The sequence below is a fragment of the Cheilinus undulatus genome, linkage group 2, assembly GCF_018320785.1.
Source record: "Cheilinus undulatus linkage group 2, ASM1832078v1, whole genome shotgun sequence".
Lineage (NCBI taxonomy): Eukaryota > Metazoa > Chordata > Actinopteri > Labriformes > Labridae > Cheilinus > Cheilinus undulatus.
In genome coordinates, this window is record NC_054866.1 from 32,845,435 (window position 1) to 32,872,059 (window position 26,625).

General features: G+C 39.3%; 1 protein-coding gene across 1 annotated transcript in view; it reads right to left on the bottom strand.

Moving 5' to 3' along the window:
- The window catches only part of rtn4rl1b (reticulon 4 receptor-like 1b), a 247,043-nt gene that overhangs the window by 204,235 nt on the left and 16,183 nt on the right, over positions 1-26,625 (bottom strand). The window lies entirely within an intron of this gene.

The window sequence follows — 26,625 nt, forward strand, 5'->3', positions numbered from 1 at the left end:
ACAGGTGTTGCAGCTCATCTCCAGACACACCTTGCGTGGCCTCCACCATTGTCCTCCCTGCAAAATCCTGCCCACCAAGTTGGATCAGGTCCTCTGTTGGTCTTGTATGGAGCACTCCTGCTGTGATAAAGCTGTATGGATGATCCATATGTGGGCCGGGATTGAGATGTATATCACCTGCCAGGGGTAGCAGTACCAATATAAAACTTGGCACACACCCTTTCCCACGCTGTGTTGAATATTGTGAATCAGTTTTTGTTTTGAAAAAAAGAGTGAAGTCTTGTTTGATCAGTATTGTTAACTGGCTACGTTAAGCTTGGTTTGGTGTGGTTACCCTTTAGTTCCAGATAATATCCAATAGGAACCAGGAGAATCAGACAGCAGAGGAACAGACAGCAAACTTTTCCTCCATCAGAAATCTTCCATTTAAAAGTTCTTTGAACCATAGTATGATCCTTTGAAGATACTCTTTTCTGATTAAAAGTGTTCAAAGAAAAATGCATTAAAAATGACAGAAATGTAAAAGAAAGACTGAAGTGGAGCCCAACAAACCACCTGCGTCCTCCTCAGCAGCCATCTTGACTTCATCTTTTTATCAACAGATTACATCCCACTCTTAGAAATGATGGTTTTAATTTTTACACCTTTGTTTTCCATTAGAACAAATGACTCTATCAGTACAGCACTCAAGCACTGATAAATTACTTTATGCATTAGCTGAAGCTTTAACAAGTTGATGTCACAATTTTTATTTTTGCACTGGCATAAAATAAAGGCTGTTGCTGTTGTTACACCTAATGATAGCGCATGTTATTGGTCTGTCCTTTGGATCAGTCTAGAAAGAGGCAAAGAAGTGGAGCGAGAGGCAACAGCAACAAAAGTCATTTCTACAGCAATATTTTGGTTAGTTTGGAGGTTGCGTTCTGCCAGTTAGGGTAAACCTTATGTCTTCATGCTGCAGCCAAATAATGATGCAATTCAAGCTACAAACCAGCTAGTTTCAGGGTTTGGTGTGGCCTTTAAAACCAAACTTAAGAAAAAAATTACACTAGCAGGTGCAAAAGGCCCTAAGGCTGATCTGTTCATCATTTTAGCAATGCATTTCCTCAGTAACTCATGTTTATTTTCCTTTCAGCATTATTGTAGTTTCTTAATATTGGAAGTCATGATTGCTTTTCTTTCCTCCCAACATTCTGTGCAATGACATCCCACCAGTCACATTGACTCATAACCTCACACAGTTTATATCTCAAAACCTATTAGTCATCCCAGAGTCACAAAAGGCCATGCCATACCCACAGTATAGTTACCTGCTATCACTGCTTTATATCACTTATGTGTCCACTCTTTAGCTTCCACAACTCTCACAGTCTCACCACGTACTGAAGATGCAAAGACTAAAACATAGTCGTAGACACAAGTGCACACAAACTCCAGGAGGGAAAAGGATATGGAGCTGTAATGTATCACCCCCACTGGCATGGCCTTTTCACACAAGCTGTTGTGGGTCTCTTATCACCCACTCTTCTTCCGTGTGCAATGGCAATATTTCTGCAGCTGAATGGTTTGAACATAACCATACATCAGCAGAAACTTTATGGTCTCTGTAGGAGACTCCTAGAGGACAGAGTAAACAGGTTCAGGGCTGTCTAGGTCATCTCTCTCTTTGTTTCTTTGCTGCAACACAACGTGTGAGCCAAGGTGGGAGGAAAGGATTCAAGGCACAAATGGGAAGGCTGAGAGGAAGTGTTTGATGTGTGTGAGTACACAGACGCGCCTGATTAGACAAGAGAACAGCAGCACTTTGTGGCTTCCTGTTTCAGCTCACCTCATTACTTTTCCATTCAGTATCAATAACAAGTTGTACTGTCACAGTCTGCACTGCAGGGGTAAGAAGTCATTAGAGATATTTATTGATTCCTAAAATAAAACAGTCTTTAGGAAGGCATTATGTATAGAGTGGCTAATGGTATCTTGTTACAGAACAAATAAGGTGAGGTCAGACTTAAATCAAGCACCCACTTATGACGGTGTAGATACAGGAGGGATGTATCCACGTGTTCTTGACTGTTCAGTTCACTCTGACTTAACTTTGACCTGCAAAACTGTGGAGCTCTCCAGGGTTCTGTCTTTTCAGATAGTGGGTAGACTGACCTTTGATTCAGCAGATATTGACTGTCTATAAATAAAAGATAAATCAGCAGAAATTTTCTGCTTTCTCATTCTTTATTTCATTTTAAATGACATTTATGTATGGATGGCTCTTTAGTGTTACTCACTAATGCATCCTGAAAAAGTTCCTAAATTACCCCATAGAGGCTGTTGAGGCCATTTTGTGACTTTTTTTTTTTTTTTTGGTACATTTTCAGTTTTCTTTTTGTTATTATTATTTTGCTGGCGTTAATGCAAACAACATACATTTTGGAGGGTACTTTTCTTTAAATTACATTTTTAAATTTAATTATCAGAACTTTTAACAGGCCAATAATATGCTCTGTGGACTTTTAGTATACACTCAGGTTGTTGGTGACCGAAAATGCCCTGTTGAAACCCATTATTACCACAGTTTTTGATCCCCTAGCCATTCCAGTAAAAATATGCATATTATTATTTTAGGCTTTCTATCTAGAGACAATGCTTCAAATTTTCATATTTTGGTCAGGTCGTCACCAAATGTCTCCATTTTCCATTTAAGGATAATCCCATTTAATGCAATTTGAAGTGCATGAAAAATTCATTTCATTTTTTGTGTTTTTTACATTACAAACATCAGGGGGGATTGTGCACATAAACTGGCATTTAAAGGCTTACATTCCTAAAAAGTAATCAATACTTGATATTTATGATCAAGTCTGATCTTGATTAAAAAATTAAGGCTAAAAGTGGATTTTTTATGGTTGATATTTTTATTGCTTTAAATTTATGGTGTTCATTTTTGGTCACAAACAGCCTGATTGTAACAATTTATTAAGATTTATTTTAAATAATAACATTATTGCTTATAATTAATCATTCTTAATGTATTCAGTGCAGTAAAATTACTTAAAGGAAATCCAATTTGCAAGTCGTATTTTTCATTTTTTGTGTTTTTACATATCAACCATCAGGGTGTTTTGTACTTAAACTGGCATTTAAAGGCTGAAATTATTAAAAATTAATACATTTTGGTAGTAATAATCTGTTTTAATCTTGATTTAAAAAACCAAGACAAAAAAGTTAAATTTTTTATGCATAGTGTTTTTATTCCTGATAATGTATGGCCTTTACTTTTGGCCACGAACAGCCCGGGTGTAACAATTTATTACAATTTATTTAAATCTTAAGATTTTTTTATTTTATTTTTTTTTAGGTTTTTTTTGGGGCATTTTTGTGCCTTTTTTGGATAGAGGAGGACAGTGGACAGAGTTGGGAATGGGAAAGAAAGCAGGGAGAGACATACAGCAAAGGGCCACAGGCTGGATTTGAACCCCGTGTACATGGGTCAGACACGGTCAAACCACTATGAGATCTGCGCCCTCCAAATTCTTAAGATTTAGGAAAATAATAATGCATAAAAATCTAAGTTGTTTTTCATTGCTGACATATTGAAGGCTGTGATTATCCTTCAGGAAAATTCAAGTTTCATGATGTACATAAAAACTATTTTGGTTTTGTGTTTTTTAAAATCACAACTGTCAGGGTTTTGCATTTAAACTAGCATTTAAAGGGTGAAATTCCTAAAAAATAATTTAATACATAGGATCAGGTCTGATCTTGATGAAAAATAATGCAGAAAGTTGGAAAAAAATATTAATGTATTTTTTTTTATGTATGCTGGCTGTTTTGGTCACAAACACCCTCAATGTAACTATTTATTTTATACCATCTGGGGATTCGGACCTTCTTGTTCAGTCAGAGAGTTTCCCTTACACCAAGGAAGGAGGAGAAGAGTCTCAGGAAGCAGGATGTGTCAAAAAAGAGATGGGAACAGAAAGAAGGAACAGAACACAATGACATAAGAAGAGTCAAAAGTCTGATAAGGTGTTAATATATTACAAATCACAAAGAATTTAACACATTTCAGTGTATTCTCTATGTTCTTTAGCTAAAATATAAAGATTAGGAGCAGAGGTCTGCTCTTCATAACCTGCATTTGTGGATGAAGTATTTAGAAATAAAAATCAGGGTATTTTTCATCAGCAGCTGTTGAGGTTGCTAGGCAACAAGGGCCACACTTTAAAACTACAGGGTAATGGAAGCCCTGGACAGCTGATGACGGCAATGGGGACTCCTCTGTAGGCCCAATAGTCTCAATTTAGATCATCACAGGCTACAAAGGTCCTTCATATGCTGCTTTCTTTAAAGGATACAGCCCTCAAACATGGTGCACCTTATTGTGCCATAACATTAATGCTACAGAATGTGTTTTGAACTTACTCAAGTCATTTCATTAGGAAGCTTACTTGAAAAAATCAAATTATGTCAATGTAAAGTACTCTTACGTTTGAGTTCACAAATGTTGCTTACCCTCAAATCTCTGTAAATTTCCCGCTGTTTTTCACCTGTGTGACAGCAGCTAAGTTACTGTCAGCTCCTTCTGTAACAGATCTTTTTGCAGCTACTCTTACATGAGTTATTCTGAGCGCATGTCAGCTTAATATGTGTGATATTGGCAGCAACAGTTACAGTGATAAGTAGTAATAGTCAGTTAAGCACTCTCCTCACTCATGCAGTTAAGTGTGAAACTGATATAGCAACGTAATCGCCTCTGCTTCCATCTTGACTTCTTCGCTGAAAAATCCATATGCACCTCTCCCATTGGGCTTAGCTGTGCTATACATAGCCCTGACCTCTTTTTGTAACCTTATACTGTATGTATCTGTATCCTCTTGACAAAATGACCCTCAGACTGTGCTCAAAAGTTAGACTATAGAGGGAAATGTCAAAGACAAGGAGATACTTCATGCCTCGTCCTTTATCTGCTGACTTCCTCTGTACCTTTGTGGGTTGTTGTTGTTGTTTTTTAATCTCTTTATTTTGATAAAACAGCTGCCATTTTCATATCCATCACCCTCCTCTGACATTTTACCCATCATTCATTTACTTGTCATGCAGTCATACAGGTTATGGTCTCGTGGAATTACAAGAATCACAGCCCTGTTCTGTTGTTGATCTGTGGCTCTCCACAAGGAGTTGTTTCCTTCATTACCCAAGCATACGTGAGAAGGCTTATTGACAAACACACAGAGTTGGACTAGCAGTCAGGGGACACTCTCCTAACAGACAGGAGCACCGACACTGTTGACACACTTGGCCTTTAAAGAGAATCCATTAAAATATTGGCTCTCACAGGAAGGAAAGCGCCTGCCAAAGATGCAGGGGACACCAAAGACCTTAAAACGTTTGAATCTCTGTGGCAGAAGTTACTGGGCCATTGAGAAGAAAGTATTTGTTATTATTTTTGTGTGAATGTGCCACAGAGAGCAAACTGGATAAAACTGTGCCAAGCAAGCTTTGCCTGGAGAAAGCTCTTTGTAGTGGCTGTTTGGGTAAACTTATGAACAATGACTCCTGTATTTAATATGAGTTATGTGCAGTGATTTATAATATCCACACTCTCAGGGGAGTTATATTAAATGTACTTAATCAAAAACCAATAAACAAAGAAAGCTATATGTTTGGCTTCATTACAAGGTTATTAAAAACTGTTTTGCTTTGGTCCAGACTTTTTGGAAAGCAGGATTGTATTTAATTTTCTAAAGGTTTAAAGATTTATTTGGGGGGGGGGTTCTATTGTTGAGAGACAGGACGGTGGATAGTACTGGTCTGCCTCTTTATGTCTGTCTCTAGGTGTCTCTGGAGATCCTGAATGAAGACATGATGAAGTTCCAGAAAGACAACCATCACTGCAGCCCTAGGCAGAGTGGCTGGATGGGAGCAACACTGTCAGTGCAAAAAGCCCAATGAGAGTTTAGAGAAGCACAGATGAAGGACTCTAAGACAGTGAGAAACGAGATTCTCTGGTCTGATGAAACCAAGACTGAACTGTTTGGCTTCACTTCTAAATGTTATGTCTAGCTGCCCAACATTATCCCAACAGTGACGCATGGTGGTAGCAGCATCATGCTGTGGGGGTGTTTTCCAGCAGCAGAGATTGGGAGATTGGTCAGGGTTGCTGTAAAGCTGAATGGAGCAAAGTACAGAAGTATCCCCAATGAAAACCTGCTCTGCAGCGCTCAGGATCTCAGACTGGACTGAAGGTTCACCTGCCAACATGGCAATGACCCTAAACACACAGCCAAAACAACACAGGAGTGGCTCAGGGACAACTCTGCGAGGTCTAGGGAGATCTGAAAATGGCTGTGTAAATCCCCAGTTCCAGGTGTGCAAAGCATTTTGTCACATTCCTCATATTCAAAAAGACACAGGGCTGTAATTGCTGCCAAAGGTGCTTCAACTATCGTGACTGAGTAATGGATCTGATCTGCTATTTTTCCAAAGTGCTCTTTTCTGTGTGTTTTGCTGGTCCAGTTTAACTGTTTGTCATGCTGCTTGAGATTCAATTTTCATTGGTACTGAATGTTTTTTCCGTATCCATATGCTTCCATAAAACATGCAAAATACAGATGAAATGGGCACACAGCATACAAGCTGAAGGCTCTTTACATATCCACATGCAAATCAGAGGTAGAGCATAAATGAGCCTTTACACTGTTCAGTCATTGGGGATATAATCTATAATCACAAGTCTAAAGAGAAAAGTGTTATTATGCCACATTATTCTTAAGCTCCCAGTATAAGCTGCTTTTATTGACAACATTTAAAGTGACTTAACTATAAAGTCACAGTATAACAATTTGCAGACAACTGATACTGAACTTGATGGTTGTTGCCATAGTAACAGGAAAGTTCAAGTCTGTCATTCATCAGTTGTTTTTTTTTTTTTTTTTGGCTTGTGAAGAGTGTCATGTTTTTGGCTCTTAAGGGGCACTTGATATCACATATCCCACAACAGACTGAGACAAATGACCAGTCCATCTGGGGAGGCAGCAAAAAGAAGCCTCTTGATATTAGATCCTCTCACATCCTGCATGCTCATCCACAGTTTTTGGTGGTGCATATTTTCTGCCTTCTCCATTTTGCAGCCCTGCTTGACATTCAGATTACGAGAGCGGGGTGATCATGCCTTGACATCTTTGAACGTTGCATCATGACTAACTGGGTCAAACTCTGAGGTTGGGTAGAAAATAAAGAGCTTTAATTTACCATTTTTTTTTGGAGAACTTCACAGAAAAGCTGATTCAACTTTGACCCTAGTGAGTCATGAAAAGAGCAGAAAGTTTGCTCCCTGTGGCATCAAGATGTGGAGTAGTTATGAAAGGAAGAACCTCACCGACAGGGCTGAATCCTCTTATGATGGTAATGCTTGGTTTCATTCTCAATGAAAACTCACTATAGCCTTGTTTTGCAAGACTTTATTTTTTTGTGTGTGTGTTTAGTGAAGAGGCACATTTCAAAAAGCGAAGGTGCCACTTTAAGAAAAAAAAATTGAAGTGTTTTTGTCACACTGACGTCATGTTTTCATGTTGGAATTCTTCTCAACACCTTTTCAAACTTATGAGATAACACCTAAAAGTAAAAAAGGTACATGCATGTGTAAGACATCCTCAGGGAGCAGACAATGAAAAATGAAATGTCACAGGTATGTGTGAACAAGTATAAGCCATGGTGCATGTAGTAGAATAAGAATTTAGAAAATGAAAATTCATACTTCCATCTGGAATTACAGCTGTTCTTGATGGGTTTACCATGTTTGTCATTATTTGACAATCTTACTTTTTAGAGAAACAGTGATTTATCAGGTGTGTTTCCAGGTGATTTTATTCATCTCATGCTTACACTTACACTGCTTTAACTTTTTACAAGTAAAACTGAGTACCAAAGCCTGCCTTTCAGATATTCTGTCTTCATGTAATTCCAGTTTTGACAGTAATATGATATATTAAAAAAAATGAGACTATTTTAATAAAACATCACATTTTTTATCCAATTGCATTCCTATATGCGGTTCACCCTGAAAATTTCAGGAAATTTAAAGGGCCTTTGCACAAATAGAAAATATAAAAGGCATACACATCCCAAAGTGGGTGCAGGATCCAAAACAAAACTAGCATAAAGAAGCAAAAAGGACCAAGACAGTCTGGCTCACAGACCATTTATCTGAGACGCTGTAGATCTCAAAATGTAAATGCATGCCAAACCTTTAGAAATAAATCAGATTAAATGTCAGTTTAGGAAGAGTTAAGGTAACTTTTAGGATACCAAAAGTAAAAAGTTAAAAACCTGTTAAACCCAATCAGAAATGTTTAATAAAGCTCAGTAAACAGTCTGCTTGCAGGAAAAATGCTTGTCCTCAACAAAAACACTAATGCAGAAAGCATCGCTTACATAGCTCCATTAGCTGCATAAGCTACGTAGATAACAGAGCTATGTAGCTAATATAAATCCAGCAAAGGTCACAAAACAACTATGTTAGCTATGTGGATACGTAGCTCAGTTAGCATTATCTATGTTAGCCAAAGCTCACATTGCTAAAGCTAACTTAGCTATAGATGACAAAGCTAAATGTCATCGTACAAAGCAGCTTTGTAAGCTACATAGATACAATATCTACATAGCTACATTAGCTTAAGCAATGATTGCTAAAGCAAACATTTACTTATGTAGTAATTTTAGTCACATAACTAGCAATGTTAGCTTTAGCTGAAACTTATGAAGCTCAAGTGATCCGCACTGCATGAAACTACTTCTAAAACAGGTCTATACATAATTTAAATAATTACGCCTCTTACCTATTTCTGAGTATTTCTTTTGAAATGTATATCAGAACGTGGTTCTATAAAAAAGGGGGGGGGGCTTCTGGCGAGTGCCAAAATTCAAGGATATTGCTGAGCTTTGACATGCTAACAGGAAGCTTGGAGTTTTAAAGTACCTGTTTAAGGAGGAAGACCGGAAGGAGTGATAGCATGTACTAAAAGAGGCTGTAACATCTGTGAAAGGTGAGACAGTACTTTTTCCCTCAGGGTTAAGCATGCTGGGATATTTAAAGCTGTTGGCAAAAACAGCTATTTCTGTTTGATTTGATCCTAAATCATCTTTTTTTTTTTACTGTGTGGACTTAAGGTAGCAATGGTCACACTGCGGCCCATTTGGTTTGGTAGAGTTAAGTTTATTTTCAGTTGGATTTTTTGTCACTTTTTTTTCCCCAGCTTTACTCCTCAGGCTATTTGCTCAGGCCTGTGTGGTGCTGCGCTGTCCAAGGTGCTGAAAGGACAAATATGCAAAGTTCAGTCTTTATTATGTGTATGTTGATGGTAGCAGTTTTACCCCTAGTTCATGAGCAGAAGGACAAGTTTGTTTTAACAGTTACATCCAATGTAAATGCACTGCAATTTGCCAGCAAATCGCCCTGTAATCGCCCCAAATCAGTTCCACCGCAAACACTCCAGTCCACAAGTGTCACTCCGTTCTGCTTTGTTGGAGATATGCTGCAGGTCCACTGCGTCAATCCACATAGAGCATGTTCATCTTAACAACCGGAAAAACGTGCAAAGTATCCAGTCAACTTTAAATTACAACATAATGCAAGGAGTCAAGTTTGTAAATCATTACTGCATCAGCATTACATCTCATTCTGCAGCATAAGCAAAAGGTCATCAGGAGATCAGTGGGCCTCAGAGCTACATTAGTGCCATTTATGAGGTAAAGTTAACTTCTAAGGTGAAAAATCTACATGAACCTTTTTACTTTATATTGTACTCACCCATGGCGGAAGCAATAAAATCATAGAATCATGCTGCAACGTGAAGCAAATTAACCCCAAAAAGGCAAAATAATCCACTGTTGACATACTATTCCTGTGTGAACTGATAGTGCCTTCCTGACCTCTGCCCTCTTGCCTCAAGCTGATCAGGGCTGTCCTGTGTTGTGCAGCATTCTGGACACACTTCAAGTGGTGAAGTCGCTCACCTTAGGTCAGATCAAAACTGTGGCGCTGTAGAGGATGGTGCAGCCGATGTAAGTGGAAAGGATGGGTTATCTTTGCATTTAGAACTATCTTCATTAGCACATCATATTGACACTAATAGGATGAAAACATACTGTATTACCATTAAAAAGGTTAAGCCCCCTGACTATTTTCCCATGTTTCCTCAGTTACTTCATCCTGGCACCAGGCTTGGTCTGAAAGCTCTACAGCACCCCTCCTCCAACAAGCAGTGAAATTTGAGTCTCCCATAGCTTCCCATCAATATTACAATAAAGAATTTGCAGTCCTTTAGTATCAATATTTGACTATATCACTGTAGCCTATTTGTTAAGGCGTGATGCTTATTATGTTACCTGTAGGTGAGAAATGTTGGTGTCCTTACAAATATCAAAGGTGCATTAGATCCAGAGTTGAATCTTTGAGAAGCGCTTGTTTTTCATTTCAGACAACACAGAATGCAATATTATTATGCGGTCTTGGATTAATAGCCATAAACTATAACCAAATAATATCAGGCCATTGTCATTGACTCAAAACAAAACTTGGTGCTGCAATTAGTTCTGTACTGAATGAATTATTCCTGCATATCTGACCACCAGGATGCCATTAACTCTGCATTAGGGAAGTCTTTCAGAGGCCGGTTAATAGTACAGCTCTCCCTCCTATTCTCTCTCACTCACATGTCCTCCAGCCTGATGAGCCTGCACAGAAAGAAACACATCACCGGCAATAACCCTAGGCTATTTGACTGCAAGATGCCTTCCATCACATTGTATTTAGGTACATGATGGATAACGGAGCACATTAATTCAATATTTGAAAAGGCGGAGGCAATTTCCAACATACATGCCACATATCTCTCCTACATTAGTGTCAGCCCATATGTCTCTCTGCTGTGTCCTGCATACCAAATGAGTGATGGATCCGAAGGAGGTTTAGTAATAAGAAGAGTGTGTTTATTTGCCAGTAATACTATGTTAGCGAAATAATGTATTCTACGGTTGGCCTTTCCTATTAAACTTGTCTCTCATGAGACATCAAAGGGTGTGAATTTTAAATGGCTATTATCCTCATATTAAGCCCAGGTTTATGACACTCACAATGGAGTGCTCTTTGATTGCGCCGTTTCATTATAGTAGTGCAGGGGACGCTTATATTTGCATGTGAGTAAACAGTCAAAACGAGTGACGGCACAGGGGGAAGTCAAAGCACAGAGACCCCATTTATCGTTCTCAACAAGTTGCCATTTGTAGTTGAGCTCTGTGTACATACACAACTGCAAACCGGCACATGATTGCTCATTTTCTGTGTGTCTGAGAAATAGACAAAAGGCAAACATTAGTGGTGAAGACGCACACAAATTCATCACACTGTTCTGGGCCCTACGTTGTTTCAAACAGCAGAAAGAGGAGCCAAAGAGGGATAAGACAGTGTGTGCTATGAATTCCAATGCTACGTCGCCGATCCCTTTCTTCCAGACTTATGACATTTAGTCAGTTATCATAGCTGTCAAAACAAGTGTTTTCTCCATGCTGCAGAGCTCTGTAGGTGATGGCGTGGGAGACAAACAAGGAAGGAGGAAGGGAGGGAGGATAAGTGGATAAGAGGGAGCTTAGTAGAGCACAGAGTGGTGATCTGTGATGTGGAGAAAAGCTGGAATGATAACCAAAGAGGGATGAAAGTGAGATAAACAACATTTAAATCATGTGAAGAAGAACCTTCTAGAGGAACTTTACAGCATTGTTACCCTAACATCCTTACACCACACCCATGCTGCCTCAACCTTCATTTGGGCTCAGTGCAGTTGTCTTCTCTGAACCCAGGCTTATCACAGACTGCCTCAGTGTGGACACATCCAGCCCTGGAGGCATGCCCTGGGGAGAAGAGGCCTCTGGATTTTGTTGCAGAGCTCTGATTTAGCTGTTCCTCTGATGATCCAGCTCAGTATTCTCTGCTCCTGTCAGGGTGTGATTAGGTGCACACAGGCAGCTTGTACTTACATTAACATGCTATTTGCAGCCAGCGTTTCTAGATGCTATCTAACGCTGCTTTGAAAGGCTACAGTGTATGCGCGGCCGTGTCTGGGATGCCTGCTGATTATCATTACTAACAAGTCCACAGACAATTCCCACAGCGAGTTATGAGTGTTTAATGACAGGAAACTGCTTAAAACGCTCTCCTTTATCATTTCCTATTGCCGGGCCTTTGCTGCTGCATGGTGAAGAATAGCACAGGTGGACACATTTGGCACAGCAAGAGTCTTTCAGCGCTCATTCAGAAACGTTGATTATGCTGCCAATTTCTTACTGTAGCTGCCTTAACAACCTGTTACTCTGTATTCATTTTCCGATCCTTCTCTTGGACCACCGCGGTTGCTCCCTCATTACCATACATTGATCAGAATAAAGGACTCAACTTGGCTCGGAGTCGCTCTGGGCTGCACAGTCCCACGGCATCCACCTACTGCCTCATTAAACCACTATTCATAATCCCTGTGGCCTCTAAAGCTAAACTCAGCCCCTTTGTGTTTTCTGTAAAATGCCTCACATTAACAAATGCTGGAACAAGTTAATACTTGGAGCAAAAGTGATTTTAGACTGATACTAGTGGATATAGATACCATTCACCTTGAATAAATTAAAAAATGGCTTCTTCAAACACCATCAAGCTAGCAGAGTTTCTGCTAAAATTTGGGTTCATAGATTAAGACCTATCATTTCCAAATGGTTCTTCCTTTATTTATAAATTGGTATTCTTTTTAAATTATTTTTTAACATCTGCTTTATATCAGATTTAAGTGGATATAAGGAAAGGTAAGGACAGCAATGGGTGTCCTTTTTGCCTGCATGAGGATTAAAACAGTTGCCCTTTACTAAGCTGAGCTGGATTGACATATTGATTTTGCCAAGATATGTCAAATTCTTTGCTTTGCCAAGCATCCGCATTCACCCTGATGAGTAAGTGCAGACTGAATCTGAAAGAGAGAAGTTCATTTTCATTTTTGTCAGAAATAAAACAAAGCCTGCAGGGCTTAAAAATACCACACATTCAAAATAGCCAGATCCAGACTGCCAAGTATAGATTTATATCAAAGTACATGAAAAACACTCAAAATTCATATCTTTCGGACTTCATTGTTTCAATAAAAGTAAAAAAAAAAAAAAAGATTTAATTATGCTTGTAAAATTGTGAGTGCCACTATCTACCATCTTTCTTTATTAAAAAAAAAAAAAAAAGAATTTGATAACCTGACACACCAGAAAACCTTCAAAAAACAGTGTTTGGGAAAGGGCAGAGCATTTGAAAAAAAAAACTCGGAGGGTGATTGGAGGAATGTTCTGTCTGTCACATCTTTACGGGCCAATCAGAGCAACAAAACGCGTGACGTTGCCACTACCGAGGTGCGCGTGCACAGCTATTGAGGAATAAACTCAATATAGAACTCTATGACGTGAACCATGGCAACTGTAGACATGTCAGTACACGACTTTTGTCGTTTTTGAGAAGTAAACAACTCACTGCTGTTCTTTGTTCTTATTTTAATGAAGAAATATTGTCAAGTTCTGGTTAAATTGGTGCTTTAGCAGCATCCCTGAATGTCTTCCAACATAGTTGCACCAACCTCTTGTTGCTGCTTGCTTACGTCACGACTCCGCAGTGCCCAAAAGTACTGCCCCTTGACGCTGATTGGTCCTGTCACTTTCTAACTGGACCCATACAGTTCAGACAGGAGCTTTGCAAAATGGATTTGCCAGTGAGAAACACAGAAACAGACGTATCCATCTGCTTTGTAAAGTTAAGAATTTGAGACATATTTAACAAATTTAAACACATCAAACTGAACACATCTTGGTTCTGATAGTAGACTGTATATAAAGATGGACAAGGGAACAGCCACTTGGAAGTGAAGCCAACATGTTAAGAGCTTCTCCTGCTGATTTGCTGTAACATAGGTGATAAATTCTGCATCTTCCATGTTAACCAATGCACAAACTTTAGTGCTACACAGAATCTGTCTTGATAGTTTTTGAGATTATTCAAAATTATAAATTCAAATAAATATCTTAAGAAAAAATGAAAACAATGTAAAACAATCCTGCTCTGGCATCTGAAGCAGCCTTAAGATGACCACACACTAGATGATAATCATGCCAATTGTCAGCAAAGGCCCAATTACCTGTTGGTTCTTCAGATTAGCTTGCCAGATTATCCAGACTATAAACATGGACGTTGTTTGTGGTGAGCACAAAAGACAGTCGAGCAGACATTAGCAGAATTATGATATGATATGGAGGAATAGCCAGTCAGAAGGCAGGGTGACTAAAGGAGGAAGTAAAACAAAAGCACAGTCATGGCAACAATAGCAGGCGGCAGCACCATAGACGGCGCTGATAAACCTAAAGCGAAAAGTTGGATGGACGTCAGAAATGGAGGAGACACAAGAAAAAGACACAAGATTATGTTCAGCTGTGGACTGTACCAACTTAACAGTTATTTGACTTGTCATGGAAAGCTGATTCCAAGCTTTGGCTAGCAGAAGGGGTGTATCAGTTTGGTGGCTCCAATCTTTGAATGTCTTGTTCCATATTATGAAGCATCAGAGGTAGAACACGCATATCAGTGGATAGGGTGCAGAATCTAAAAATGATGTAGAAGACAAGGGGAGAAGGTCTGCACACCAAGGAGCTCCCATATCAGGCTTTTATTAGCAATTGAAGGGACATTTCATGGGATACATAATTAGATACTGATGGGCTTCAGCTGTGTCAAGTCACATGTGTATGTGTGCGTATTTAAGATGGCTACTCAGATACATTCACAAGTCTGAAGAAGAGCACGTAGGCTTGAAACATCACTTCAATTGCTAATAAAAGCCTGACATGGGAGCTCCTTGGTGTGCGGACCTTTTCTCCTTGGTTTCATATTATGTCTAGCAAAATATTTCAGATAAAGCCAGAGGGATTTTTTTGGTTTCATTTTTGTACAAGAAAAGGGATATTGTGTTGTCTATATATCTTTGTTGGGATATTTCACAGTCCTCTTGTAGTATTCAATAAAAACTGGGATGGTGTGCAGAGTATTTACATTAGTGGCTTGTTTTGTACTATCAGGAATCCACTGTAGATTAATGTGCCAATAATTTCTTCTGTCTACTATTAAATTGGATCATGTCGGATTTTGATTGATTCAAATTATTTCGTTTGGTTCAGCTTCTCTCTGGTTTGAATATATCCAACACTTGGAGGTACATGCATGTGCAAGGAGCACTTTGGCAAATCATCCTGTTTCAAAGACATATTACATATTTCCAAGAACTGGGCTGTAAATCAGATGTATAAAGCCAACTATGATTGCAAGTTAAGCATCGTTCTGAAAAATAATACACTTTCTGTATTCAGCAACATAATATTTTTTTGAAATAGATACAGAAATCTTGCTTGTACTGCTTTTTTGTATCTTGGTAGTTGCAATACAGAGAGCAGAGCTTTTTCTGCACATTTCCACCTAACTTCTTCACACATAAAAGCTTTTTGATCAGTTTAAATGGTGGACTTGGAGTCTGGTGTAGATTTTGAAGTGAAAAACCATCTTTTAAGGCATTAAGGTCAGCGTTAAGATCTGTATAGAGATATATGCATTGGAAGTATTCCAACCAGTAAGGACTCTAAAAGGATAAACAGCAACCACCACAGCAACCCAGGCACAGCAGGAGTCTCCTCTGATGAAGAAGGAGCATCTTTATTCATCCGTATCTCTCTCTCGTCTCCATCACTCTGTATCTTCCTTTATTGTGCTCTCTGAGGATCCCTCTCATGTTATTCTGCACTGGCCTATTAGAGTGTACATCCAGCCAGCGCCACATTAAAATCCCTACAACCCAATGCCTGTGGACTCAGATAAAGATCCCTGTTTTTATACAGAATAGTTTGATCCATCTCCGACAGCACTCCACATTAATATTCTCCAACAGATCAGAGACAAAAGAGCCCCAGACCCATGTGCTGTTCTGTACTGACTGGTGTGTCATCTGTGCATCATCCAAAAACAGAGAGAAAGAGAGAATGGGGGTGCGGGGATGATGTCGGGATACTCAAATATACGGTAACACTGCATGAATTTTTCATCTGCCAGCAGCTGTTTTCATAACCTTTTCTCAGGGCAGCCGCTGTGGTTTCTGCAGTGCCAGGGAGTCATTGGCACGTCAAGCTTGGCAGTCATGAGTGTCCGAAGGAGTGCGAAAAACAGAGGAGGTGGGGTTGTTGGCCGCGACGGTGGGTCAGCTGCAAGAGGGGACGAATGCGTTGCTCTCTTGGGTCTTTGGTTATGTTTGAGAAGACAACGGGCATGTGTGTTGCGGTGAATGGATGCCCCTGGCAGGTTTCCCCTAAGAGGGAGTCAGGCGAGAGACAGGATGCTTATCCCTGGAGAAACTGCCCAACCCTCCGTGCCAATTTAGGTCCTGCTGCTGGTGCATGATGGGAAAGAAAAATATCCCTCCCTCCCTTCCCCTGTGAAAAGCACCCTGACCTGAATACCGATTCAGATAAATAATACTCGCTCTGTAGACGAGTGCAGAGACAACTTTTTGAGTATTCATCATCTTAAATCCCCCTTCTTGCCCCCTTCAAGGTGAGATTCAGGGTGTGAGGACCGCCGTGTCAGGCAAACCTGGCGAGAAACACAGTGAGGAGTGAGAAAAACAAGCAAATGTGACTGCGCAGTTGAGAGCTGCAGCCCCAGATTCACAATCATACTGGGAATCACAACACTTTTTAATAATTCAGGATGAATAGAGGAGAGAAAATTCTGCAGCAAGCAAGCAAGGAAAGCCAAGGAAATGACAGGGAAGAAAAGAATCCAACAAAACTCTGCGAACTAAAATTTCCTAGTCTGGAGACATGTCTGCGGCACTGCTATATAGGCTTACGCTATACATCAGTGAATAGAGATCTCTTTAAGCATAGAGAATCGCTGTGCTTCTTGTTATTTATGACCTTGGCTCACTCACACATTCTCCAGCAGCAGCCTCTCTCACTGTGATGTCTTCATTTTATCTGGAGCTCTGCTTAAGAATGAGGAAATTCTCAAATTAGCATGCCAAGCAAAGAATTCACAACCAATTTCACGTTGTAAACATGTAATCAAAGTATACATGCAGGGTGGCTCAGCAAAAATCTGATGACACATTTCAAGCAAAATCTGAATTAAGGCATGCACAGTTATGGTGGTTTGATTTTTCAGCTTGTGCATTTCAGTACACAGTACTTCTGTTTATCATGAAATTAAATTCTAATTAATCCTGTCTCAAATGAATCAGTTTGTTTTCTTGTTCTACTTCTCCCGACCCTGGCGCAAACCACGACTCATTATGTTCCACTATTCTTAATTTTTTTTTTTACCACCGGCAACAAGGTAGTGAGTGAGAAAAAACCTTTGCCAATTAGTCCGAGCCCTTGTGATTTTGCCATTCTTGCTAACAAATCCAATTTACATTAATTATTCATTTTGAGGTCGCACACACAGACACTCATTGTCCCTGCCAGAGGGGCCTGAAGGAGAAGAAATGCTGCAGTAAGGTCTGTTTGTGTCTACATAGTTTTGTTTCAAATACCTCCACTTAGCATGTCTGTCATCCTGTATTTTATGACTGCACCAGTTTGTCTGTATTGCATCAAATATGTGATATCTTGCAGAGTAAAACAAGTCTTTAAAGTCCCTGTAAAGTCATTTTTTTTAAAAAAAATCTGTTTTTTAGGTTTGTTGTATGACAGGCCACTCTGTTATGAACTGCCAGGCCAAATTTCAGTCACAGAAAACATCTCTAAGTTTATAAAATTAAGCTTCAAAATGATGAAGATGAGGCAGTAAAATCTGCTCCAGGATAGTGGGCATGTTGGTTGAATGAGCTGAAGCCACACCCACTCATGAGAAATAGGATCCTCTCAGATTAAAAAAAATAATAATAATAAAAAATGCTTCTGATCAGAACGCAGCTGCCTGGCTTTGCAGCAGAGAGAGACAGAAGCTGGGGATTAAATTTACTGTTTTTGGCATTAATCTCTCAATTATGATAGGTTTAATGACCTGTAGGTCACCAATGGCTGATAGATTTGGGAAATTTACCTCACAATGAACAAAATTAAAGCATTTAACTGGCTGTTAACTTCCAAGGCAGTGACATCAGCTAGCAACAGACTGTCCTGAGATGAACTCTGTGATTTCATATCATTGTATCATTAGTGGGGTGCGGGGTATCCTCATCAAGACTGGTGATGTCATAGGTTCACATATGTGCCCTGCCCACATTAAACCAAACCAGGAAAGAGGTGAACAACTTTCTCACAGTCTAAATCCAAAATTCAGTCACATATTGATCTCAGTGTTTTCACATGTTTACAGCAACCTTGTTCCAACATATCTTGTGTGTGAAGACACAAATTTTGGATTTCACTTTACAGGGACTTCAATTTCATCAGTAGCCTATGTAGAAAACAAACTTGTATGCATGGAGAAATGTCCTCTATCAATCTTCAGATAGTGTTTACGTCTGTACACCAGGTGCTGCTCGGGCTAATATTTTCCTCTGACCTTTTTCTGCAGTTTCATCCGCTCTTATAAACCTGCATTCAATATAAAATCCCAGCCAGTTCAGACAACAAACACCTTTGCCAATTGTCCACATGTCTATCTCCTTCCCACAATGCCCTATTTATTGTTGTGATGGGGAGATACGCTGCAGCCCTGTGAGTGTTTACTGTGGGATGCAGGGGCCGAGCCAGCCAAGCTGCGGGGTCACAGGACGGGTGTTGAGAGGTCAGAGCCTTGATGTTCAGACATTTTCTTCAGGGAATGTTGCTTTCTTTGCTAAACACACACTTGCGCACATACACACATATCTTGGACAAGTCTTATTAATCACAGGGCAAAGAAGAGGGAGTGTATTGAATAAAACACAGCAGGACTCAGTTTAGACTGGAGGCAGAGGGAGTAGACCTGTGATTCACTGCTGAGGCTGACAGATGTTGCTCCACTTGTTGCTTTTCTAGAGAGGAGACTACAAATAATGAAAACATCATGCTGACAGGATGAAGTCTTACCATGCTTATTTTGTTTAATTTTGCAATACTACACTGCAGAAACTCAAATTAGAGCAATAGTAGCCTATTTGTCTAATTTCTGGTAAGGAATATATCACTTCAATTACAGTCCTGGACAAAAGTATTGGTATCCCTGGAATCTTTACAGAAAATACATCATTTCTCCCAGAACTTGTTGCAATTACAAATGTTTTTGGTATACATGTGTTCATTTCCTTTATGTGCATTGGAGCAACACAAAAAATCTGAAGAAAAAAGACAAAATTGACATAATTTTACACAAAACTCAAAAAATGGGCCAGACAAAATTATTGGCACCCTCAACTTAATATTTGGTTGCACAACTTTGGAATAAATAACTGAAACCAATCACTTCCTATAGCCATCAACAAGCTTCTTATACCTCTCAACTGGATTTTTGGTCCACTCTTCTTTTGGAACCTGTTCCAGGTCTCTCAGAGTTGAAGGGTGCCTTCTTGCAACAGCAGTTTTAAGATGTCTTCATAGGTGTTCAATGGGATTTAGATTCGGACTCATTGCTGGCCACTTCAGAACTTTCCAGCGCTTTGTCTCCAACCATTTCTTGGTGCTTTTTGAGGTATGTTTGGGGTCATTGTCCTGCTGGAACACCCATGACCTCTGATGCAGACCGGGCTTTCTGACACTAGGCCCTACATTGTGGCCCAAAATCTTTTGATAGTCTCCAGATTTCATGATTCCTTGCACACAGTCAAGGCACCCAGTGCCAGAGGCAGCAAAACAACCCCAAAACATCTTTGAACCTCCACCATGTTTGACTGTAGGTACTGTGTTCTTTTCTTTGTAGGCCTCATTCCATTTTCTGTAAACAGTAGAATGACGAGCTTTTTCAAAAAGCTCTACCTTAGTCTCATCTGTCCACAAAATGTTCTCCCAGAAGGATTGAGGCTTACTCAGGTATATTTTTGCAAACTCCAGTCTGTTTTTTTTATGTCTCTTTGTCAGCAGTGGGGTTCTCCTCGGTCTCCTGCCATAGCGCTTCATCTCATTCAGATGACGACGTATGGTCCGAGCTACACTTTTGCACCCTGAGTCTGCAGGACAGCCTGAATTTGTGTGGAAGTTGACGTAGGATGTTTATCCACCATTCCAACTATCCTGCGTTGCATTCTTTTGACAATTTTTCTCCTCTGTCCCCATCCAGGGAGATTAGCCACAGTGCCATAGTTATAAACTTCTTGATTATATTATGCACCGTGGACAGAGGCATCTCAAGATCTCTGGAGATGGTCTTATAACCTTGAGATTGTTCATATTTTTCCACAATTTTGCTTCCTAAGTCCTCAGACAATTCTGGGCTCTTCTTTCTCTTCTCCATGCTTGGTGTGACACACACAGGCACACAACACAAAGGCTGAGTCAACTTTTATACATTCTTACTGGCTTCAGGTGTGATTTCTAGATTGCCAGCACCTGTTACTGCCACAGGTGAGTGTAAATGAGCATCACATGTTTGAAGTAAAATGATTTACCCACAGTTTTAAAAGGGTGCCAATGTTTTTGCCCATTTTTTGAGCTTTGTGTAAAACTATGTCAATTTTGTCTTTTTTCTTCTGTTTTTTTGTGTTGTTCCAATGCACATGAAGGAAATAAACATGCGAATACCAAAAACATTTGTAATTGCAACAAGTTCTGGGAGAAATGGTGTATTTTCTGTAAAAATTCCAGAGGCGGGGAGCAGGTGGCCTAGTGGTTAAAGGCGCTCCCCCATGTACGCAGGCGGCCCGGCTTCAAATCCAGCCTGAGGCCCTTTACCGCATGTCTCTCCCCTACTCTTGACCCTGTTTCCGACTCTATCCACTGTCCTCCTCTATCTAATAAAGGCACAAAAATGCCCAAAAATAAATCTTAAAAAAAAATTCCAGAGGTGCCAATACTTTCGTCCATGACTGTACTTCAAGCCATGTGTATCTAACAAGTCCAGATAATCATCTTATTTAGGGATATTATACCATACTTTAGACAAGAAATATTCTGATCAAAATCATTTCTTGAACCAGGTTGTAAACATGTAGTTTAGGACATCAGATATTGGAAAAAGTAGGCCTACTTCTCTTAAAAAGGCCAAAAATAATGATCCTCTCTCCATCCATCTCTGTTTAAATGAGAAAAAAACATGCCATCAAATTGTGCATTCCAACCTGATAAACTTTAAATTCACTCAACATAATCTCTAACACAAAGACCTACTTTGCTGGCTTTGTTTGAGCTGCACATCTATGTTTACAGAGGCCTGTGTGCGTTCTTAAACATCTGCCATACCACTCATTCTCTGTTGTTGTTTTTTATTCTGCTGAGGTATTTTTTAATGCCAAATTCTGTTACTCTCACCCTGTATTAAGAGGACAGGTTTTCTACAACTTATATATTGTCTCTTGTGACACATAAAGTAGTGACTTGGCCAAAAACACTTGATCTCACCCACCTAGTCCATCTGAAAAGTGTTCTGTCTGCACCACAGATATGCTCCGAATGAGGGGGCATGCCCTCGCCTGTTGTTTCTTTTACTGAAGGGGAGTGCAACACAGCACTGCTCAGCACAACACAGAGTAGATTTATCACAAGACAACATAGGAATAAAGAAGAAAACATTCAAAGAGTGCTATATTTTGCCTGTCTGAGGTTGATTTGCTCCCTGTTTTATTGTAATGTTGGTTTAGTGATGAGATTTGTCAGTCTTTGCATGGGATTTTATTTTGAAATTGGAAGGATCCTCTGTTTGAGTTGATCTGCTTTCTACAGATTGGTGCCTGCTGGAAACTGGCTCAACTTAAAATAGACTCAGCATGAGGGGGTCTTTTGGCACGCCCTGGAGACAGGCTGGGGTGCATGCTCTGGAAGCCCAAAGAATGACTAGAAAGGATTCAATAGGCTCAGAGTGCACAGTGTAGACTGAGAGCTGCACAGACAGACTATGAGGAAATAAGGGGTTGATATGGCTTGCTAGCTTACATAAATCAATTTGCAAAAATGTGCAACAGATCCAGACTTAAAAAAAAACATCAGTTTGTATCAATTTTCGTGGACAAAGTGGAAACACTTATATCTGCTGGTTTTTCTTTAGCTTTGGGGTCATAAAGAGGCATCTAGCTTAAAAGTCATCACAGGAGCTTTAAACTTAAGCTGTCAGATCTACAACAACCAGCAAACCATAGATGCAAACCCTTAAACGAATTACACTAAATTAAAAATAAGTCAAATAACACAACAGTTTGGTGTGAACAGAAACAAAACAGAAGTTATAGTACAAACTGTTTTGTTTCTCACATATGTAATCATAATATCACCTAGATCAGAATTATGTGGGCCACGATGAGTAGATGAGTAAAGTATGCCGAGAGAAAGTTGAAGCCTTTTAGTTCTATAGCTCTTTTAGTGCATGCACCTGCTGGGTGGGAGGCAGGGTGCTGAAGAGGGCCCATACATACACTGATGTAACAACAATGGTGTGAATTTCCTACAAAGATAGAGAGAGAGAGAGAAACTGTGTGTGTGTGTGTGTATACACCTGCAGCCGGATCAGCTCAGATGCTCCCACACAGTGCCAAGAGCTATTCCGATCAGCGGGATAATAGTGCCATCATCGCTCGGTTTCATAAGCCGAGGCACTACATGCTGAGATGAGAAACCGTCCAGATGTATGCATTCTAACAGACAGTTGCAAACTAGTGCAGGTTGTGTATGTGTGAGTGTGTGAGCAGCGCGGCCTGCTGTGATGGACCCTGACAGATTAGGATGTGGGCGCAGCATCGTCCCACTGCCGAATCATGAAGTGTGTATTGTGTGGAGATCTTGGGACGGGGAGGATGTTTCTATCATGAACAAGGTGTGAAATCTGGAAATAAACACTGCTTGGTGGACTGCTCTACTTTTAAGAGTGGGAAAGATGGGGGTGGATAAGGTTTTCTCTCTTCTATATGTACTTATCATCTCTGTTTGTCTCTGTCATGCTTTCTTTCTTTTATCTGTTTTATAACTCTTTTGAAGGAGTCGTTATCTTCAGCTCTCAAAAACATCTTTCTACAGTAAACAACACCTTTATAGTGCTGCTGGCACTATCCTTTACTTTATGCAGTTAAATGCTTAAAAATTCCATTTCTCTTTGATTCCTTGTGTAAAATATAACAGAGTTAGCTACAGTTGTCAAAATTTTGGATACTTCAGTACTTTTCAGTATCATGTGATTTAAAAGGATACCATCTCAGATATTTTAATCATCTATATTCAAAAAAAGTATCAAATCTTTGGTTCCAAAGTCATATTTTTAGCCTCAAGAGAGAGAGAGAAGGAAAGAGAACAAAAGATGCACAAAAACATTGGCTATTCTTTGGTACTGAAAACATTGTGAATATCTTTCTGCATTTTTGACACTTTGCAGAAGTTATCTTGCAATTTTTGGTAATTAAATCAGGAAATTACCCAATAGTAGGGGCATGGGACTTCTACTTTTGTTGCCATGGTACAAAAACAATAGATATAATTGGATTTTTACTAGCTTCTTATCAAAGTTGTGTGACAGCTGTTACACTGTCAACAACAACAGTTGTTTAGTGTTACAACAATAATGTGATCTGGTGTTGTCACCAGTGAGAGAGGACGCCACAGACAAATTTGGATTCCCAAAGAATCAAGACTATGCACCCACTGCAGCCAACAGGAGGTGGAAAGAGAGCTGCACTTTTTAACCACCTGTCCTTTATAAAAAGGACATCATCGATATGTTCTTTCCACTTTTCACCAGAACAAAACAAAATCAATTCACCAGGATGAACAACAAACAGAAACTTCATTATCAAGCTGTTGTTGAAAGAGTCACCACCACCACCACCATGAACATGACTGCATGAACATATTTTAGAAAGAAACACTAACACAGAAAATAACTCAAAAAAAAGTTAGTTATTTGACTGTAAGTACAGGCCTTCAGTGCAATATTTTCATCAATCCTCAGAGCTGTTAATAAGCATTATAAAAGCTTTAAATGTGTGAGACACCCTGGTTAAGCAGAGCTTAAACATACATACATACATAAATGCAGGCCTGCCCACAGAATTGGCTCTGCCCCTGAAAAACTGGGCCCTCCACAGCTGTGATTCATTGATGATATCGTTACATTTGTATTGCATTAGTATCGTTAGTGCCAGCATCCCGTCTAACAGTTACCTCATTTTGGAGCTGAAAAGTGTGTCAAGCTACTATTAAGTTTTAAAGTTGAATTTACTTATTTTCACCTATTTTTGCCACTTAAAACTCATTTTTGCTACGGATTAACCCATTTTTGACACTTTTAACCCATTACTGCCACATTTTAACCATTACTCATCACTTATCTGTCTATTTTTGCCACTTTCAACCCATTTCTCTTACTGTTAACAAATGTTTGCAATTCATTAACCAGTTTTGCCACTTTCAACCCATTCTTGCCATTTTTAACCCCTTTTCACCACTATTTCTGCTCATTTTACCACTTCTACCCAGTTTTGCTACTTTTTGCATATTTTTTCAACTTTCAACCCTCATTTAACCAATTATGCCTCTTTTTTAAGCATTTTGCCTCTTCTAAACCATTTTTTTGCCACGCTAAATCCACTCTAGCTATTTTTAACCCATTGTCATCACTATGTCTTTCCATTTTTGCCACTCTTTAACCCCTTTTATTACTTTTCAGCTCCTTTTTGTCAAATTTACCATTTTTTCCACTTTTGGCCCGTTTTGGCACTAACCCTCATTTAACCAATTTTGCCTTCCTTTGCTCATTCTTGCCTCTTTTAAGCCATTTTACCACTGTTAACAAATTTGTGCAACTCATTATCCCATTTTCATTACTTTTCTGCCCATTTTGTCCTTTTTCAACCAATTTTTGCTACTGTTAAGACATTTTTTGCAATTTATTAACTAATCTTGCCACTTTCAAGCCATTCATGTTGTTTACAACCTTTGTCCCTTTTGCAAATCTTTGGCCCATTTGCACGACTTTTCTGCTTATTTTGCCACTTTTTGGCAATTTTTGGCAATTTCAACCCTCAATAAACCAACTTTGCCATGTTTAAGCCATTCTTGCCATTTTTAACCCCATATCATCACTATTTCTCTCCATTTTTGCTGCTATTTAACCCATTTTCATGACTTTTCTCTTCTTTTTTTGCCACTTTTGGCCCATTTTAGCACTTTCAACCCCCATTTAACTGTTTTTGCTTCTTTTTACTCATTCTTAGATCTTTGAATGCATTTTGCCACAGTTAAAAAAATTTTGCAACTCAGTAGCAAATTTTAATGACTTTCATGCCCATTTTGGCCCCCTTCAACCCATTAGCTAATGTTCACAAGTTTTCACAACTTATTAAACAGTTTTGCCACTTTTACCCCATTCTTGCAATTAGAACCCCTTTTAAACCACTTATCTGTCTATTTTTGCAACTTTCAACACACAAATAATCACTATTTCTTTCTACTTTATCATGACTTTTCTGCTTATTCTGCCACTTTCACCCAATTTTGCCACTTTTTGCCCATTTTTGCCCCTTTCAACCCACATTTAGCTAATTTTTCCACAATTTACTCATTCTTGCTTCTTTCAATTAATTTTGACACTTTTAACCAATTTTCACGACTTGTCTGCTCATTTCTGCTACTCTCAACAGATTTTTGCCATTTTCTGTCCACTTTTTTCTCTTTTCCTAATTACTTTATTCTTCCCCATTAAAATTGTCTCAGTTTTTCTAATTAATTTTCAGGCATTCTGACGTTTGTGCACATTATGGTTTAGCTTCAAAGTCTGACGTTACCATCCTAAAGGTTTAGTTCAGTGTTCTCATCCACATTGTTAAGGTTATAAAAAAGGTAATTCTGTTTGAAAAAAATAGGTTTATATATTTTTCAAAAAGTCTATATTTTATCACAGCATGAATATATTGATACATTTGTGTTGCTTTCATATGTGAGTTTTTTATGATGATTTTGCAGACCTCAATGAGCTCCCGATTCGGTTGGGCCCTGAAGGCTCTCCCCTTTACCCCCCCCCACCCCACCTTAAGGGCAGCCTTGCATACATGAAAAAGAAGAAACGCCTCGTGTGCACTCTTGCATGGAAATGCACATCAGTCTCAGAGGTCAGTGGGCCTCTGTGTCAATGACACTACACTAGGCAAACATACAGACGTCATTACAGCCTGCTTTATCTCCTCTTCCCTCCCCTCCTGTTTTACTTTCCTCCTTTTACCCTTTCTCTATATCAGCATCTCTTTGCTCTTTTTTTTTTCATTGTTGACAATGTCATTGAATCTATTAACTTCCCTTTGACCAGTGCAGCGCAGGCTCTCCCTCACCACAAAAAGAAAAAAGTCGCCCAGTTTGATTCTCCTTCTTACATGCAGACATCTACCTTATACCTCTTTGGCATACTTTGCGGTCTCTTAAAAGAGAATGTCTTACACTCCCCTGAGAGAGCAGAGCGAATATGTA